Raw genomic sequence first — 16,226 nt, 5'->3', positions numbered from 1 at the left:
ATTCCTATGTAGTGGACAATGATTTAAAGATTCCCTGCCACACGTATTTCATTACTTTGCGGTAATGTCTGAAGTTCTACCATGGACTCTGTAACATTTCTTGTGGAAAAATGCCTTGGTTACCTTGTTTTAAGCCATTCTAGCGTAGTATAGAAAGCCTACAGGAAGACTCAGCTAGATTTCTGCCAGTTCTCATTAATATTCAACAAGCTAAGCTGTTTGAATCTGATTGGCTAACAGCTAGCCAATGGGAGCCTGGCTGTCAGAATCCTTTACCCAGCCCAACTGGGCGAGCTCATGAATAGTAATGAGCTAAGGCAACATGATGTCAGACTGACCAGCTTTTGTGATTGGTCTGATTTCTCTCTGCTTATTTCTTTTCAGTGGCTAGAGCTGACAGAGGAGGTAGCAGTTCATTTTCACATTCACAACATAACACAAACACATATGGACCTAACATATTTCAAAAAATGCAAGTAAAAACACTTGTATGGCAGGGCACCTTTAAACACGACAGCTGTTCTCTCTTTTATCTTGAACTGAGATACATCAACAGCAAAGCTGAATGGGTGTTAAGAGTGCAGCAGGTTAAGTTTGATGAGTTTTCTCCAGCCGTGATAAGGAATACTTGAATTTCTTTTGCAGAAAAAAAAGAAGCTTCATACCCAGCATTAAGTGCAGCTACCTTGCACGCTTTACCTAACTCCAACTAAAGGAGAGCATTCATTTTAACTTGGAAATTGTGATTTCAATAATTACACTTTAATACCTGTAAGATGTATCAGCGTTTTACATAATGACTGATCATTTCAACCTTTTTATTTTTTTGCGTAACCGGGGCCTTTAAGCAGCGCAAAAGTCTGTTTGTAATGACAAGCAGATGGTAAGAGCCCTGTCTTTAGAAATCCATTTGACATAATGGCACTCTGAATGTCGAAATTACCTGCCACACAGTTGTCAAGGTTTGTGGACTGAGTGGTAGGATAACAATTCCCCAATGGCAGATGTAAAACTTTTCCATTTCATTAAAACTCTGAATTAAAAAACTGACACAGATAATTGAACCATTACCAAACAATGGCTGCAAGAATGTCTATAGAATCTTTAGTCTTCAGCAGAGTGCTTTCTGACACAAAGGCTTTTTTTGGAATTCAATGTGAACACCTGTGTTGGAAATGCATTATCCATGCGAGTTTTCTTTTTTGCCTTTCCTGTGAAATCTGATATACTGTCATGCTTGTGCTCATGAAGGCAAAGCTGTCCATTTGTAACTAAATCATTGTGTCAGTGGTCTTGTCGTCAGCTCCTAGAAAAGTCATCAACATACAATCGCTGTTTTTTGTTGTTGTATTTTTTACTTTAACTTTATAGTGTTTATTTCATTGACCACAAGTAGAAAAACAGTACTGAACTGCCTCATCCATAAAGTGGACCCAGCTCTTCCCTGAACATTGCTTTTGATGTGTGATGGACGGGTTATCCGTTAGCGAGGACTAAACTGTGCATTTGGCGTGGTGTTTTACCGTAAAAAATGTTAAGTGATGCAGCACACTTTTCAGCCACAACTTCATACAAAACAAACTGGGCTGTTAAAAAAAGATTTATTGCGGGGCGGCCTCTAGCTCACCCAGTAAGAGCGTGCGCCCCATGTAGGCTGAGGCCTTTGGAGCGGCCCGGGGGTCAAATCCGAAAGGCAGTGTGGCAGTTTAACTGTTTGAGCTTTTCCAAGTTGTGATTTCTCAGTGATACAATATTTTGTGATATTCCCTCTCAAATAAGAGAGCTTGTTTTGTCATTTGTGGAATTAATTTGGTGCCTGTGATGCGGCTGGCTCTCAAATGTAATAATACTCCATCACTGGTTTCATGTTGGGTTAAACATGGTGAAGAACTTCTGCAGTATTAAAGTGATGGTTCGGAGTAATTTACCCTAGGGTCCTTTGCACCATGACCTCGAGCCAAACACCCCCCCAGAAGCTTTTTTCACCTGGGTCTAACATTGGGCGAGTTAGCGTAGAGTAGCGTTAGCCGCTGAATAGCTTAGCGCGGGGCTAATGGACCCACGTTTGTATTTCTTAAATGACCCCACTAATAATGCCCAAAATGATACAAAAGGTCTACACTAGTATATATAGGTTATGCACTCATAAAACGATGGATTGGAAAGTTTGTAAGTACACCAGAAGTTTATGTAAATAACACTTGCCTGCTGGCTTCTGCTCTCTGCTGTTGTTGCTGCTGTATGACGAGTGCTTAGGGACGTCTACAAATTACAACACCGAAAAGAGATGCAACAAAAATATTTTTTAATTTAACTTATTTTTTAAAGTAAGTGCTGTAATATAACTAGCAGGAGACAAGTAATAATTGAGGTAAGTTTGGAGACATTACCTTATTTAATCATTAAATTAATAAATATTTTTGTTGTAACTCTTTTCGGTGTAGTAATTTGTAGACGGCTCAACTGTTGAAATTACATAAAATCATAGACAGTATATAAACTGGACCAACAGATCCCGTTGCTCTGGACGGAGACCAGTGAAGGATATTAGAAGCACTTTTCCGGTGAGCGCAGAGCATTACTGCGCAGCTTCCAACTGAGAGAGACCTGAAAGTTGTAAGTCTTCTGGTAGCTGTGCCAAGAGAAATCTCAATCATTCCCAATCTTACAGAGACGGAGAGCAGGTACACGTAGGTATATGTAAGGAGATAACATAGGTACGGGCTAATTATTGCTAACTAAAATGCTAGTTAACGTTAGTAATTAAACCTAGACAGCTCATGTAAGTCAAAACTGCCTGCGAGCTTCTCCTGTACTATACGGTAATTCCTCTACTATGCGACAGTAAGTCAATTGGTTAAGACACAATCGTTAGCCTATTTTTATAAAAACGTCTCTACGGAGCCATAACGTGAGATACAAGGTAATGGAGCCTTTTATACGTCGTCGTGTTTCTTTAGAAATAAACAATGGACAAATAGAGTCTTTAAACGCTTCAGATGTAAAGTTATTCGCTGTCAAAGTGACATCAAAATGAATGGCAGTCAACGGAATGCTAACGGGAGGTGATCGCTTTGTAGTATCAAAATGGCGCCATAGGAGGTTCGAGTTCTGAAGCGAAGCTTACCCCCTTGCATAAAATGCCTGTAGCTAATGCTTAGCCTACCTGTTCAAGAGGAAATAGCCAACTCGGCGTCCTTTTGGGCTCCGCTGTCTCCATCTTTCAAATACATTTCCAATATTTACCCGGGGATTTTTACATCTCTGGTCACGCAACAGTTTTCTTTTAGGTCGGGTAGAATTTATCTCCGTTGATCCTGTTCGTTTGTTTGCTGCTTTCATGGTTGTCATAATGTTATAGCTGTAGCGCGCTGGGTTTACGTTTTTACAAGTATATGTATATCTGGCAACCCAGCCTGGCTGTCAAACTGGGCAGTTGATACCAACACACATGCCTAAACACAAACAGAAAGTAAAAAAAAAAAAAGAAAATCAGAAATCTGAGATTAAAGTCACAATTCTGGTTTTACACCTCATTCTATTCCGTATACTGAGGCACAAAGTAAAAATAAATAAATGCTAATGCCGACTGGTTTCCTCTGAAGTACATGAGCACAATAACAACGGTTATCATCTTACATCTCATCAAATGAACAGTAATTACACCTGTTCAGCTTCTTGCATTAAACATTTTGCTGGCACTCCAAATGCACCAATGCAATTAAGTGCTGACAAAATAGTGGGTTACACCGGGCTGCTTTTGAAGGGCCTCGTTCTGCCTCTCGGCTAAACGGCAACACGAATGAGATGAATAATAAAGAGAAAGCAGCACTCAGATCCGGAGCGTTAGTGGCCCAGATGTAACTGAAAAAAAAAAATGAAAAGCCAACAGCCAGATGTGTGGCGTTACCAGCCAACACAAACAGAGTGTAGAGAGAAGTGCGGAGACGCAGAGAATGGCAGCTCTAGTCGAACAGCCGGGGACTGGATAATGCTGTGCTGCGGGACGAGAAGTCCAGCCGGACGGCATAAGAAAACTGCAGTCCTACGAAAATGATTGGAATTCAACAAGAGCTGCACCGACAGCCCCAGGATCAGGTCAGCATGTGAAAAGACCACAGTGCAGAGGAAGGAAGTAGTGTTCTTTTTAAATGTAGGGAAAGAGGAAGGTCATACTTCTGGAAATAAATCATGTAAACACCATTTCTCCAATCAGGAACAAGTTTCGAATCAGCTGATTCACTATAAACATGTTAAAGCGCCCACATTATACTCATTTTCAGGTTCATAATTGTATTTTAAGGTTGTACCAGAATAGGTTTACATGGTTTAATTTTCAAAAAACACCATATTTTTGTTGTACTGCACAGCTCTCTCTCACTGCTGCAGATCCTCTTTTCACCTGGTTTCTGTTTTAGCTACAGAGTGAGACCTCTTTTCTTCTTCATCTTCTATACTATCTTTGATTGCACTCGCACAGAAGTACAGAAGTAAAAGAAAGGCTGTTTCTCCAACTTCAGTCAGTTATAAGGATTAGCTGGGAGACTTCTAAATGAGGGCGCACGTGTAAGTAGTTCTTTTGTAGATTATGGTGAACTTGTGTGTGTTGTAGCAGTGCTTTGCTATTGAGAACGAGGTAGCATGCTAGCGTTAGCATTAGCAGGTTAACGCTACGAGCTAACGGTTGAGGTTAGCCAGCTCGTTTTGAACAGCTCACCTGGAGACTGAAGGCAGGACACATTCAGAAACCGTATCTCACTCAAAACAGCATGGATGGATTTTTTTCAAAGTTTGTATGTGTGGAAGCACCAGAGACACAAAAGAACACCCCAAATCCCAGAAAAAGTGTATTTTTCATAATATGGGCACTTTAAGAATCAGCCCACTGTGACAGACACTGCACATTTTATAAAGAAAAAGAAAAAACTGATTCTAAAGCTTTAGTGTGTAACGTTGATATAGGGGAACGTCCGTTGCATTCAAGCCATGCCAAATCAGTTGAGCCAATCTAATTAAGACTATCAGCTCCATAAAACTCGGTCTGTATTTCTCACTATGGCTATGTTCAGAAGATTGTGTCGACCGATGAATTTCGCACGCAGAAACTCCAGTGAAGATAATTTCCTCTTCTGAAGAGTCCATCGTATTTGTTTTAATCCTTCGTGTCCTCCTTGGCTACTAGCAACTGTGTGGAGGAGGGGTGGGGGTGGCGTTTCGCCATTGAAACAGGAAGTGGGTGTAACTTGAGCATACATTGTCCGATTGGCTCGAAACTTTTCAGGATTCATAAGAGTCCAACCCTGAGGATATTTACTCAAAGTCATAGCGCCCCCTAGTGGCAACAGGAAGTAGGCCTAAAAGTCAAGATGCTATACTTGTTAATCCTCCTAGAGATTTCATCAGATGGACTTCACATTCGGTCTGTGTCATCTAAAGACCTTAATGATGAAAAGTTATTAAAAGCAAAACTTTTCGTCCAACGGTGTGGGCGTGGTGTGGTGAATATTTTGAGCATTTATCCATGAACGAAGAAGTTGTTGTTAGCCAAAATTTCTCACGATTGACAAGGGTCCAGGCCTGAGCACATTTATAGGCCAAAATTGACTTTTGGTCATAGCGCCCCCCGCTGGCAACAGGAAATCAGCCTTATATGACAAAATCATCCGATTTACATGTAACTTATTAATGTGTAGTCTACAAGTGATACTGAGCTGCCCCCTATACTTTAACCACGCCCACTTACTCAGGGCACGCCCCGTTTGATAACATTTGAACGATTTAAGGTAGAGTCTTGTGTGAGGTGTCATTGAACTCAGCAGAGAGTTCCTTCTTCATTGGTGACGGTTTGGCCCACCCCCTATGCTTAAACCACGTCCCCTTTCATAACTTGTGACCCATTTAAGGCGGAGTCTTGTGTGAGGTATCATTGAACTCAGCAGTTTCTTATTGATTGGTGACGGTTTGAGCTGCCCTCTATGATGTAGCCACGTCCCTTTTTTATAACTCATGACCCATTTGATGTAGACCCTTGTGTGAGGTATCATTGAACTCAGCAGAGAGTTCCTTATTCAGTGGTAATGGTTTGGCCCGCCCCCATATGCGTAAGCCATGCTCCCTTTCATAACTGGTGACCCGTTTAAGGTCTTTGAGTCTTATGTGAGGTAGCAGAGACTTTTTTATTGGTAAAGGTTCCCCCGACCCCTATGCTTTGGCCACGCCCCCTTTCACAGCTAATGAACTGTATGACGTAGAGTCTTGTGTGAGGTATCATTGAACTCAGCAGGGAGTTCCCTTTTCATTGGTGAGGATTTGTGGTTCCTGAGTGCCACGCAAGGAGCATCGTCTGCCAGTAACCCCGACGCACGCAGAGGAGCGAGGGCCCGTCAAACGCTGCTTGCAGCTTTAATTTATTTTTGGGATAGCAATGCCAGCTTTGTAGTTAAACTTAAACTCAAATCCTGTTCATTGTGTGTCTATATGGATAACTTTCATGCAGGTTGTTATTGCTAATGATTTAGCCGTTAGCTGTAAATTAAGCTAGTTCATGGCAACAACGGTCCGGGTTAGTTGTAATAAGAGTCTGGGGGCCCTATCTTGCACTCAGCACAATTGCCTTTGTACACCGACGCATGTATTATTCCTATTTTGCACCTGACGCACAGCGGACTTTTCCCTCTACAGACACACGGCGATAAATTACGGAATTTTCGCCGGTATAATAGCAACAGCGCCCGAGATCCGCCCACAAAGCTACTTGTGTTTCACGTTTGATACAGAAGAAGAATGTTGCATTTATGTTTTTTCTTAAATTTTCAGTCTTTCAAAAGAAAGACGGACCGAGGAGTGCCTCTCAACACGTTAAAAAGTAATTTAGCTGTGGAATAAAAGTTTCAATATCAAGTTTTTGTCATAATCCTAATTTAATGGTGTGACATTTCACCCCAGGGTATGGTACAACTAACCCGGACTATGGGGTAAATTGTTACATTTTACTCCTTGTGTCTGAGAGTATACCATGCATTTTCTGTTTGGGTTGCAGAGATAGCAGCTACACCATTTATTAGCAGACACATGGAACTAGTTTTTAATCACATTTTGAACCTACTGGTTTAAAAGAGCTCCAAAATACAGACAGAAATGTCAATAACTATCCCCGGTCTCCCCTATAGGACATTTTCAGTGACCCAGAAACCACTATATTTTCGAAGAAGTAGCATTTAAGAGATGTCAGCTTGGTCTATGTTGACATAGACCATGGGAAGGAGCTCAAGAGGAGTGACTAGAACACCTGAGCTCCCTGACTTCCACCGAGGTGCCCATGAGCAAGATCCCTAACCTCCATCTGCTGGTCAGTGGCCAACAGACCAGACTGTGGTTGCCCTGGGGCAGCAGCTCCCAGGTGTCAATGTGCACAAATGGGTGAATGTGAACACGCCGTGAGCACTGCTCTCTGTGAAGTTTTAATTCTTAGTTTTATTTCATGTCTGGGTCATGCCAAACATTTGGCGCACCCCATATGGGATAACAAGACCCCACCATTTAACAGACATCTTCCGGTCTTGCATATGCAAATCATGTAAAGAAATACATGAATAACAGGAAAAACAGCACATACAAAGACATATCTACAGATAATTGAAACTTATTTAAATAACTACAGGTTAAAAACAAGGAGCAGTATGGTACAGTATATATGCTCCCGGGGGTGTAACGGCTTATAGGAGAAACGGTTGGGTTCATATCCCAGTTTTAGGAGTCACAGACAGAAGTAGAGTTGTAACTAGTTTTAAAAAAAAGTCATAACAATAAATTTCCTCAGTGGCTTACGCCATCGGGCTTGCAATACACTGGGGGAAAACACTGTGATGGGTAGTATCTAAGGTTCCAGCCTTCACCCCAAGGTGAATGGATTTTATTTTTTATTTTTTTAAATGGCATAGAATTTAAAATCAACACAAATGTGTGTTTACAGAATCAGAATAGAGAATCTGTTTTTCTGCATGAACGACATTTTGAGAGTGTACAAAATGAGTATTTATTTGGTTAAAAAAAAAGTTGTTCCAATGAAAACAGTCCACAGTGGTGGCAGAAAACTCAGACAGATATAGCAAAGCCTGTACAAATAAAACCAAAGCTAAACATATGGGCATGGTTAGATACTACTGAAGAGAGAGAGGCAAGATAAGCTGTGATAAAAAGGGTACAGTATGAGCAGTGGAAGTATTTGCAGCGACGCAGAAGAGAACCCTGCTGCTTTACGCGGTTACTAAGATACACAGCTTGGTAAAACAGCGCTGACACAAGGTGCACACTAACCTAAATGAGATTCATCTATACAAGCTGCAAAGTGCACAGAGACCACTGTAACCACGGATACCTTCCAGTGCCATTGGTGTGTTTATGTACTGTATTAGCCAGCATATGGGACAGAATCATTTTTAAATTAGATGCCATTACAGCCAACTGGCATGGACAGGACAGAGCACAAACAGGCTTCCTAACATGACTATTACGGATGATCATTTGCGTCTCCCTCCAATTTCACTCACTACTGTTTAGTGGCACATAACCGAGGTCCTGCAGAAAACGTCACAGCCTCTAACAGCCAGCTTGCCATACTGGCTGGCAGAAAACATTATAATTGGCCTGCTAGCAAACAGTACGCAGTAAATAAATGATTCCGACTGCTGAAAGAACGACTTTCACAAGATTGTTATAAAAAACAGTCCTTCTCCAGAACGAACCGAGCACCGCCCCAACTTTTTTTGATTTTTGAATACTTTATTTATTGCAAGACAGGAGGAAAAACATTAACAAAGCAACAAAACCAAAACAGTTACTACAGGACTAGGTGTTGTGTGTGGGGGTAAACACAATATATATTGTCTACTCCCACACAAGTAAACTTCATGAGGGAAGAACTTACCACGGGGCTGTTCTGTTAGACTGCATCAGCTGCTGCGTGTACCTAACAAACTGCATTGCAGTTAACCGTAGTTTAAAACCTGGGGCTCAGTGACAATAGAATACTAAAATAATCATTTTCATCAAGATTTACTAGACAGCCCTCTTGTACTACCCGACAAACGCTCAATGTGTGCACAATGCTACACCAGCAGTGTGCAGCAGTTTGCACTGAAGGGAAGAATGTGAAAAACATCTATTGTGTATTCTGTTTAATCTGTAATCAACTTTCTTACACCTCTTAAAAGAGAAAAAAACATTACGGAAAATCAATGGCTCAGCCAATTTGGAGTGCGCTTTATGCAGTAAACACACTTACCTTCAACCTTGCTGGCTTCCCACGGCCTTGCAGATGGATAATTATGAAACAGGATGGAGGCCTGAATGGAGAGAAGCAGTGCTCGGGCTGGGGGGGCAGAGGGAAAAGAAAATAACAAGACTCGGTTAATTGCTGTAGGGTACGGAAGACTAATAAGACTTCTCTGTCACATTGTGATCAAACATATGGGGGTCGTGAGCCGGGATGTTACACTGAATGATTAAGGATGAGGCCCGTGTGACAGCAGCACTCTGGCAGGAAACTACTGACAACAAGAGCTGAGACACCCCCCTTGACACATCCCAACAGGTATGTTCCACATGTAGCTCTGCAATGGAGTTAATTCAACCGCATACACATGATGGAATTGTATCCTACATGATATTATATTAAAGCTGCGTTGATCAAAGGCAATGACGACTGAACGGAGCTCAAGTCAAATCCAATACTGTAGAGCACATAGCTTGACAGCATCTTTTATATGTAACGTGGAGTAGGTACTGTATATTTCCAAACTGGAAAATACTGGCGTTATTGTGGAAAGTTGTGTGTAGGGTTGGGTATCGGTACTCGATGGGTATCGACCGGAAAAAAAAACAGCACCAAGTAGTATGGAAACTCCTCCAGTCAAACAATACCTACCCATTCAAGCCTTTTTTTATCAGATTTTTTGTATCAGATATAGAAACAAATATTGTATTGGTATTGGCAGTGTTGTAGCACTCCAGATCGGTCGTGGTCTTGAGACACGTTCTGAAGGTCTTGGTCTTGTCTCGCATTTTTACTCGGCCTTGTTTCAGTCTCAGATAAACACAAAGGATTTAATTTTAAAGGGGTGATAGAATGATTATATAGGGTATTTTACACTGTTCCTTAAGGTCTCCTAATGGGGTATGTAACATTGGTTGGGCTGAAAATTGCCCGAATGCTATTTTATTAGGCCCTTAACTACCCTGTGAATATGGCTCTATTTGGAACAAGAGATTTCTTCCAAATATGGTATGCTCATGAATATTCCGAATGAGCTACGTGCTGATTGGTTTGAGCAAACTACATAGAAACACATGGGAGACTCGGCAGCAGGTCTCATATTTCAGACACTGCAAAGTTATACATTTTTTGTTGGGCTATTTCGTTATTAAATTCACTTCTGAGACTTTTTTAAGCGAGAAATCAACTATATAAAGCTCAAATATGGGCCATTTTACGAAAATTGAAGGCTAATTGCAAATTTTGTGTGTCAGAGTTCAGCTGCCGGTGCTGCCTCGCCGCCCGGCCAGTTCCTTCACAGACCCCGACCTTCTATGGAGGTACTTGGAGCTCCGTCACGGCTGGCAGCTGACAGCATGGACTACCAAACGCCACTACCCAGACAGAGCTCCAGGGCCTGCAACTCCCGTCTTCCTGCTAGCTAAATGGCCCGTTGTGTGAGAGTGCGGTTAGCGAGCTTGTTACACCAGCAATCTCTTACCACATGTTACACACATGCCACGCCACTTATACAACATCTACCTAAATGTCTTATAAAGCTAACAACGGTGTCCGATCAAGTTAATGAATATTTGTGAAGACTAGGTGTTTCGTTAGCTGCGACTGTCCCTTCAATCCTAGCTATGTGTAGCTAGCTACAAATCACGGATAGTTAGCTTCATTTTTGGCGTAATTAGAGTATATTTACAGTTTGAATTTCGTCACGCCACTTATACAACATCTACCTAAATGTCTTATAAAGCTAACAACGGTGTCCAATTTCAAGTTAATGAATATTTGTGAAGACTAGGTGTTTCGTTAACTGCAACTGTCCCTTCAATCCTAACTATGTGTAGCTACAAATCCCGGATAGTTAGCTTAATTTTCGGTGTAATTCGAGTACATTTACAGTTTGAATTTCGTCACGCCACGTATACAACATCTACCTAAGGGTCTTATAAAGCTAACAATGGTGTCCGATTTCAAGTTAATGAATTTTTGTGAATTTCAGAGGAATTCTAAAAGGAGCTAGCTCTCATTGATATAGCTCCATCCAGCCGCAGGCTCTATCAATGAGAATCGCGGACAAGCGGCGTTTATTTCCCCAATCGTTTGTTTAAATAACTCAACACATTATAATTACACACAGTTTAAGATTAACTTGAATCTGTGGTAAGAGATTGTTGGCGTAACAAACTCGCTGACCGCACTCTCACTCACACACACACCTGGCAATAGGAAGAGGGGAACTGCAGGCCCTGGAGCTCTGTCAGGGCAGCGGCGTTTAGTAGTCCATTAGCCCACAAAGTGGTGACTTTGCACGGGTATGAAGTGCCGTGGGCTGCCAGCCTTGACGGAGCTCAATCGAGCTCACAGCAGGCCGGGGTCTGTGAAGGAAGGCAGGCCAGGCGGCAAGGCAGCTACACAGGCAGTACTGGCCGCTGAACTCCGACACACAGTCGGACAAAATTTGCAATTAGACATACATTTTTGTAAAATGGCCCATATTTGACCTCTACATTGTTGATTTCTCGCATAAAAAAGTCTCTGAAGTGAATTGAATGGTAAAATAGCAGATGAACAATGTATACAATTTCTGAGATATGCCCGACCTAGAGTCAGAAGACTAACTGATCTCAGGACAGTTGTGTAGCCTATGCAAATGTTGGGGCGTGACAAAGAGACTAGAGCCAAATGAGGAGGAGCCCCATAGTTGACGTCAACTATGGGTCTTGTTGAGATTTGCCCGTTTTCAGAGGCAGTTTCAAATTGTGAGATTTGCAGAGAAAAGAGGTGTCAATGGGATTTAGAGGTTCTATGTATGTCCTAGTTACCCACTAAACTGTCATCAGCTATGACAAGGTAAAATCGGTTTTGCATTCTGTCACCCCTTTTAGACCGATCAAGACCACAACTGCTTTTCGATTATTATTTTGAAAGCTATAGTACGTAGTTTCTGTCACCCCCATGAGGAATTGTAAGTAATGACAATAAAACTGGGCTACCCCTCCTCCACGCAGTTGCTAATAGCCAAGGAGGACACAAAAATATGATGGACTCTTCAGAAGAGGTAATTATCTTCACTTGAGTTTCTGCACGCAAAAGTCACCGGATGACACTAGTTTCTGAACATAGCCACACTGCATACGTAATTGCATCCACATTCCTTCACTTGCTTCCCTTCCTCGCATCTTAGTTCCACAGGAGAGATGGAGGAAATTGGTCGAGGAATGAGGAAACAAGGAAATGTTTTTAGAGCCTCTTGATGATCCCTCCCTCGATGCTTGCTCCTCTGTCCTCGGGGCAGAAATAAGAGCTTTGAGACGGCCTTCACAGAGGAGGGACAGACAACTTCCGGTTCAGCCGAGGCCCGAGAAGTCGAGGAACTATCAAATAAGGGCCATGAGATGCAGATGCACCCTTAGCTCCTAAGAGATCCCTCCTCAATCCTCCATCCTCACTCCTCGAAGAGGGAATAAGAGCTTTGAGATGACCTCCAAGAAGGCGGACCAGAACAACATCTGGTTAAAAGTGAGGAAATATCAAATAAGAGACTTAGGATAGTAGTAGATAGTAAACCAGGTCACCTTTGTCTATCATCAGTCATTTATTACATCACTTTAGATGGCCTCAACTGCAATACTAGAAAAACTTTCAATTAAAAAAATTGTTTTAGTTCCAGATTATAACATATCCCTGCATGCCACACCTCTGTCTACAGTCACTCGTTAGTGTCATGTCTATGAAAAATGAAAATAAACATAAATGAATAAACTGCAGTGCTGAAGTTTCCAATGCCTAAATACCTTTAGAAATACACCAAGGTACTGCAGATTAAATATTTACTCCACCCTACCTTAATGTTTCTTTAATTCACATTACATCAGGATGTATTTTTATGGTGTCATGGGGTCTGCGTGCACGGTAAAAGCTCTCTCAGCTAACCCTGCAATTTGACAATGATTGTTCCTCATGTTGTGAACCAAGGTACACACAGCCGCATAAAAATAGCTGCGTACCTTGGTACACCAGGGACGCGAAAACATAATATTCTAACGTTTACTTTAACAGACCAAAGTGGAGATGAAATGTGCTCAAAAAGTCAACTCACTGATCTGCGCGCTTGACAGCAAACTTACATAACGGTCCCATGTCTATTTGGCGCAGCAAACTCCCACTGACTCAGTTTACATTTTGGCTTTGCACACATTGATTAAAGTACACACTTCATACTTTGCAACCACTGAGGTGTCTTTATCGCACCAACAGCTGGTCCAAAAGACTATAGCAAGGCTCCTAAAACATTTCTATAAGAGATTATATTCCTATTGTTTGAATATAACGCACCATGGTCTCTGCTGCATACATGTACAGTGCTGCTCATGAGTATAGGAACCCATGCTAGAGTTGACTAAAAAGAGGAATAAAAAAGCGTCTTTTGGAAATTAACTTAATGCCTTAATTTAAAAAATGAGGAAAAATACTATCTTTAAGGACACCAATTTTCTTTGTGAATGAATAATGTATCGTAAATAAATAAATGTTCGTCCTTAAAATACAGGGGACATAAGAATAGACACCCCTATCTTAAATTCTCATAGAGGCAGGCAGATTTTTATTTTTAAAGGCCAGTTATTTCATGGATCCAGGATACTATGCATCCTGATAAATCCAGACTGTGTGGGTAAAAAGCTGAGCTCGTCACTGTCCCTTTTTCCCCAGCCGTCCAATTACAGTGGAGGAGGGAACAACAAAGACCAACCGTCACATCCTACATGTACAAGTGCTGAATTACAACAACAACAAAGGAGAAATGAATACTGCTGGACCGTATATATGTGTCCTCTCTACCTACAAGCTTCAGCGTTCCCTTCATGCAGAGCAAGTGACATTTTTACTTCCGCGGATATTCCGTATCATAGCAACCACACCCAACAAAAGTGTCTCAGCTGGAAGAAACACTGCGCCTCCAAAGCGCTCCTAGCTGGGTCATACATGAGCATATCGACCAACCAACCAGCCAGCCAAACTGGGGACATCAGCCCTAAATATCACAAGGTACACATTACACCATTTTATAGCAAAACAATAACTAGGTCTTAAGATTTCAGAGCTTACACTTTATTTAGTTTATGAAAAAAAAGAGTTCAAAGACTTCCAAGTCACACCAGCAGTCAAAGTTACTTTAATTAGTATGTGAATGCAGCTTCCTTAGAATGGAGCTTCACATTTAAACCTAATGTTACACTAGTTTACTCAAGTACTTTCACACTTTCTTGCTAATCCTACAGTTGTTTACACGCCATTTGCTCGGTTAGCTACTTTAGTTTAGCAGTGGCTTCTCTCTCTCTCTGATCTGCGCATCAAATTTAGCAATTCCTCTGCCATCCTAATGGTACATGTAGTAACTGTAGTTTATTTGTCGTGTTGGCGGCAAAGCTCCGCCCCAGGGAAACTCGACCGTTAACGTTAGCTGCTGTATATTAGCCCCGCCCCATATGCGTAAGCCACGTCCCCTTTAATATCTAATGTATGTATCATTGAACTCAACAATGAGTTCCGTTTTCATTGGTCATGGTTTGACCCGCCCTCTTTCACAGCTAATGAACTGTAGGACGTCTTGTGTGAGGTATCATTGAACTCAGCAGGGAGTTCCCTTTTCATTGGTGACGATTTGCAGTGTCTGAGTGCCGTGCAAATGCACGGTCGCAAGGAGCGGTGGCCTCCAGTAACAGTGGCCGCCAGTAACCCCGACGCGCGCAGAGGCGCGAGGGCCCGTCCAACCATGCTTGCAGCTTTAATTGTTAATTAATTAAATAATTAATTTTTAAAATGTTAAGCACTTTGAGATCTGTGAAAGGTGCTGTAAAAATAAACCTTACTCACTTACTTGGCCTGACCCTAAAAAAGCTGGTGGTAACCCGTGTGTCTGTTCAGGGATGGGCTTTGTCTGGCTGAATAGAGGGCTGTGTATGGTTGAAGCTCAGAAAAAAAACACGATAGGAGGACCTCAAATTAAAAATATACTTTAGTCCGTTTCTATAAAAAAAGAATCCATCTCGGTAAAACAGTGTGTTTAACTGTGCTGTAAAAAGATTCACCAGTTCTTCATCTGTTGCATTTCTGACCGGGAAGCTGCTCAAAGCGTGCTTCTGCCCTCTGGTCAATATTTCTGCCATGCAAGAAAAGTCTGGGACATGTGTTATTAAAATACACGTGTTGTTACCACTAGTAACCACAGTGTTACCAAGTCAATCAGGAAGGAAATCTTAAACATGATACATTTAGGAGGTGAGATTTAAGAAGGAAGTTTAAGAAGTTGAAGCACGCTATAAATAAAGTTGCCTTGACATCTTACTGTATATGAGACCAAAGCCCTTGAGCACCTATTTAGCCTCTTTTCCCTGGCTCTCTGTCGTGCTGTTAGAGGATAGTAGCGGATTGGATTGGGACAGGAAAAGCCCATTTATCACGACATCAGCTGCCCAGCAGGCAGGGGAGGCGAGCTGGCAGTGTCACTGATGGACTGGCAAAGGCCTGGTATTACTACAGCCCCTGGTCTCCCCACAGTCTCACTGATGAGCCCCTTGCCTGCCATCAGCCCCTGCATTCCCTTTTCATTTCTTTTCCAGGCAGAGACTCCCAGGGGTGACAGTGAGGCGTTGGGTGGTTGATAGTGAGAGTCATTAAAAGGGCTGATTAGAGTGACGGAAGGAGGACACTCAGGGAGACAACAAGAATGTCCCTCAAGTCAGAGATGGCGAAGAATAACAAGAGAGAGGTATACAATACAGACAGATATCATGTTAGATCAGTCTTCAAGTTAACGGGGAAAGACTCTTTTTCGTCCTCAGTAATTTCAATTGGGGCAGAATCGCAAGGGAGGCAAAGTCACAAAAGTAGCAGAAACACAGAGGCAAGTCGATGTGCTCTGCTGAGAGCTTTTCAAGGACAAGCCAAGAGCAAGACCCTT

General features: G+C 42.0%; 1 protein-coding gene across 1 annotated transcript in view; it reads right to left on the bottom strand.

Moving 5' to 3' along the window:
* Positions 1-16,226, bottom strand: part of fhit (fragile histidine triad diadenosine triphosphatase) — a 423,256-nt gene that overhangs the window by 367,014 nt on the left and 40,016 nt on the right. Inside the window, exon 3 of the mRNA XM_039799117.1 lies at positions 9,284-9,370. The gene's annotated coding sequence lies outside the window, so the exon portion shown is untranslated. The remainder of the gene's footprint in view (positions 1-9,283; positions 9,371-16,226) is intronic.

Source organism: Perca fluviatilis, chromosome 4, assembly GCF_010015445.1.
Source record: "Perca fluviatilis chromosome 4, GENO_Pfluv_1.0, whole genome shotgun sequence".
Classification (NCBI taxonomy): domain Eukaryota; kingdom Metazoa; phylum Chordata; class Actinopteri; order Perciformes; family Percidae; genus Perca; species Perca fluviatilis.
This window is presented reverse-complemented; position numbering and strand designations above follow the sequence as displayed.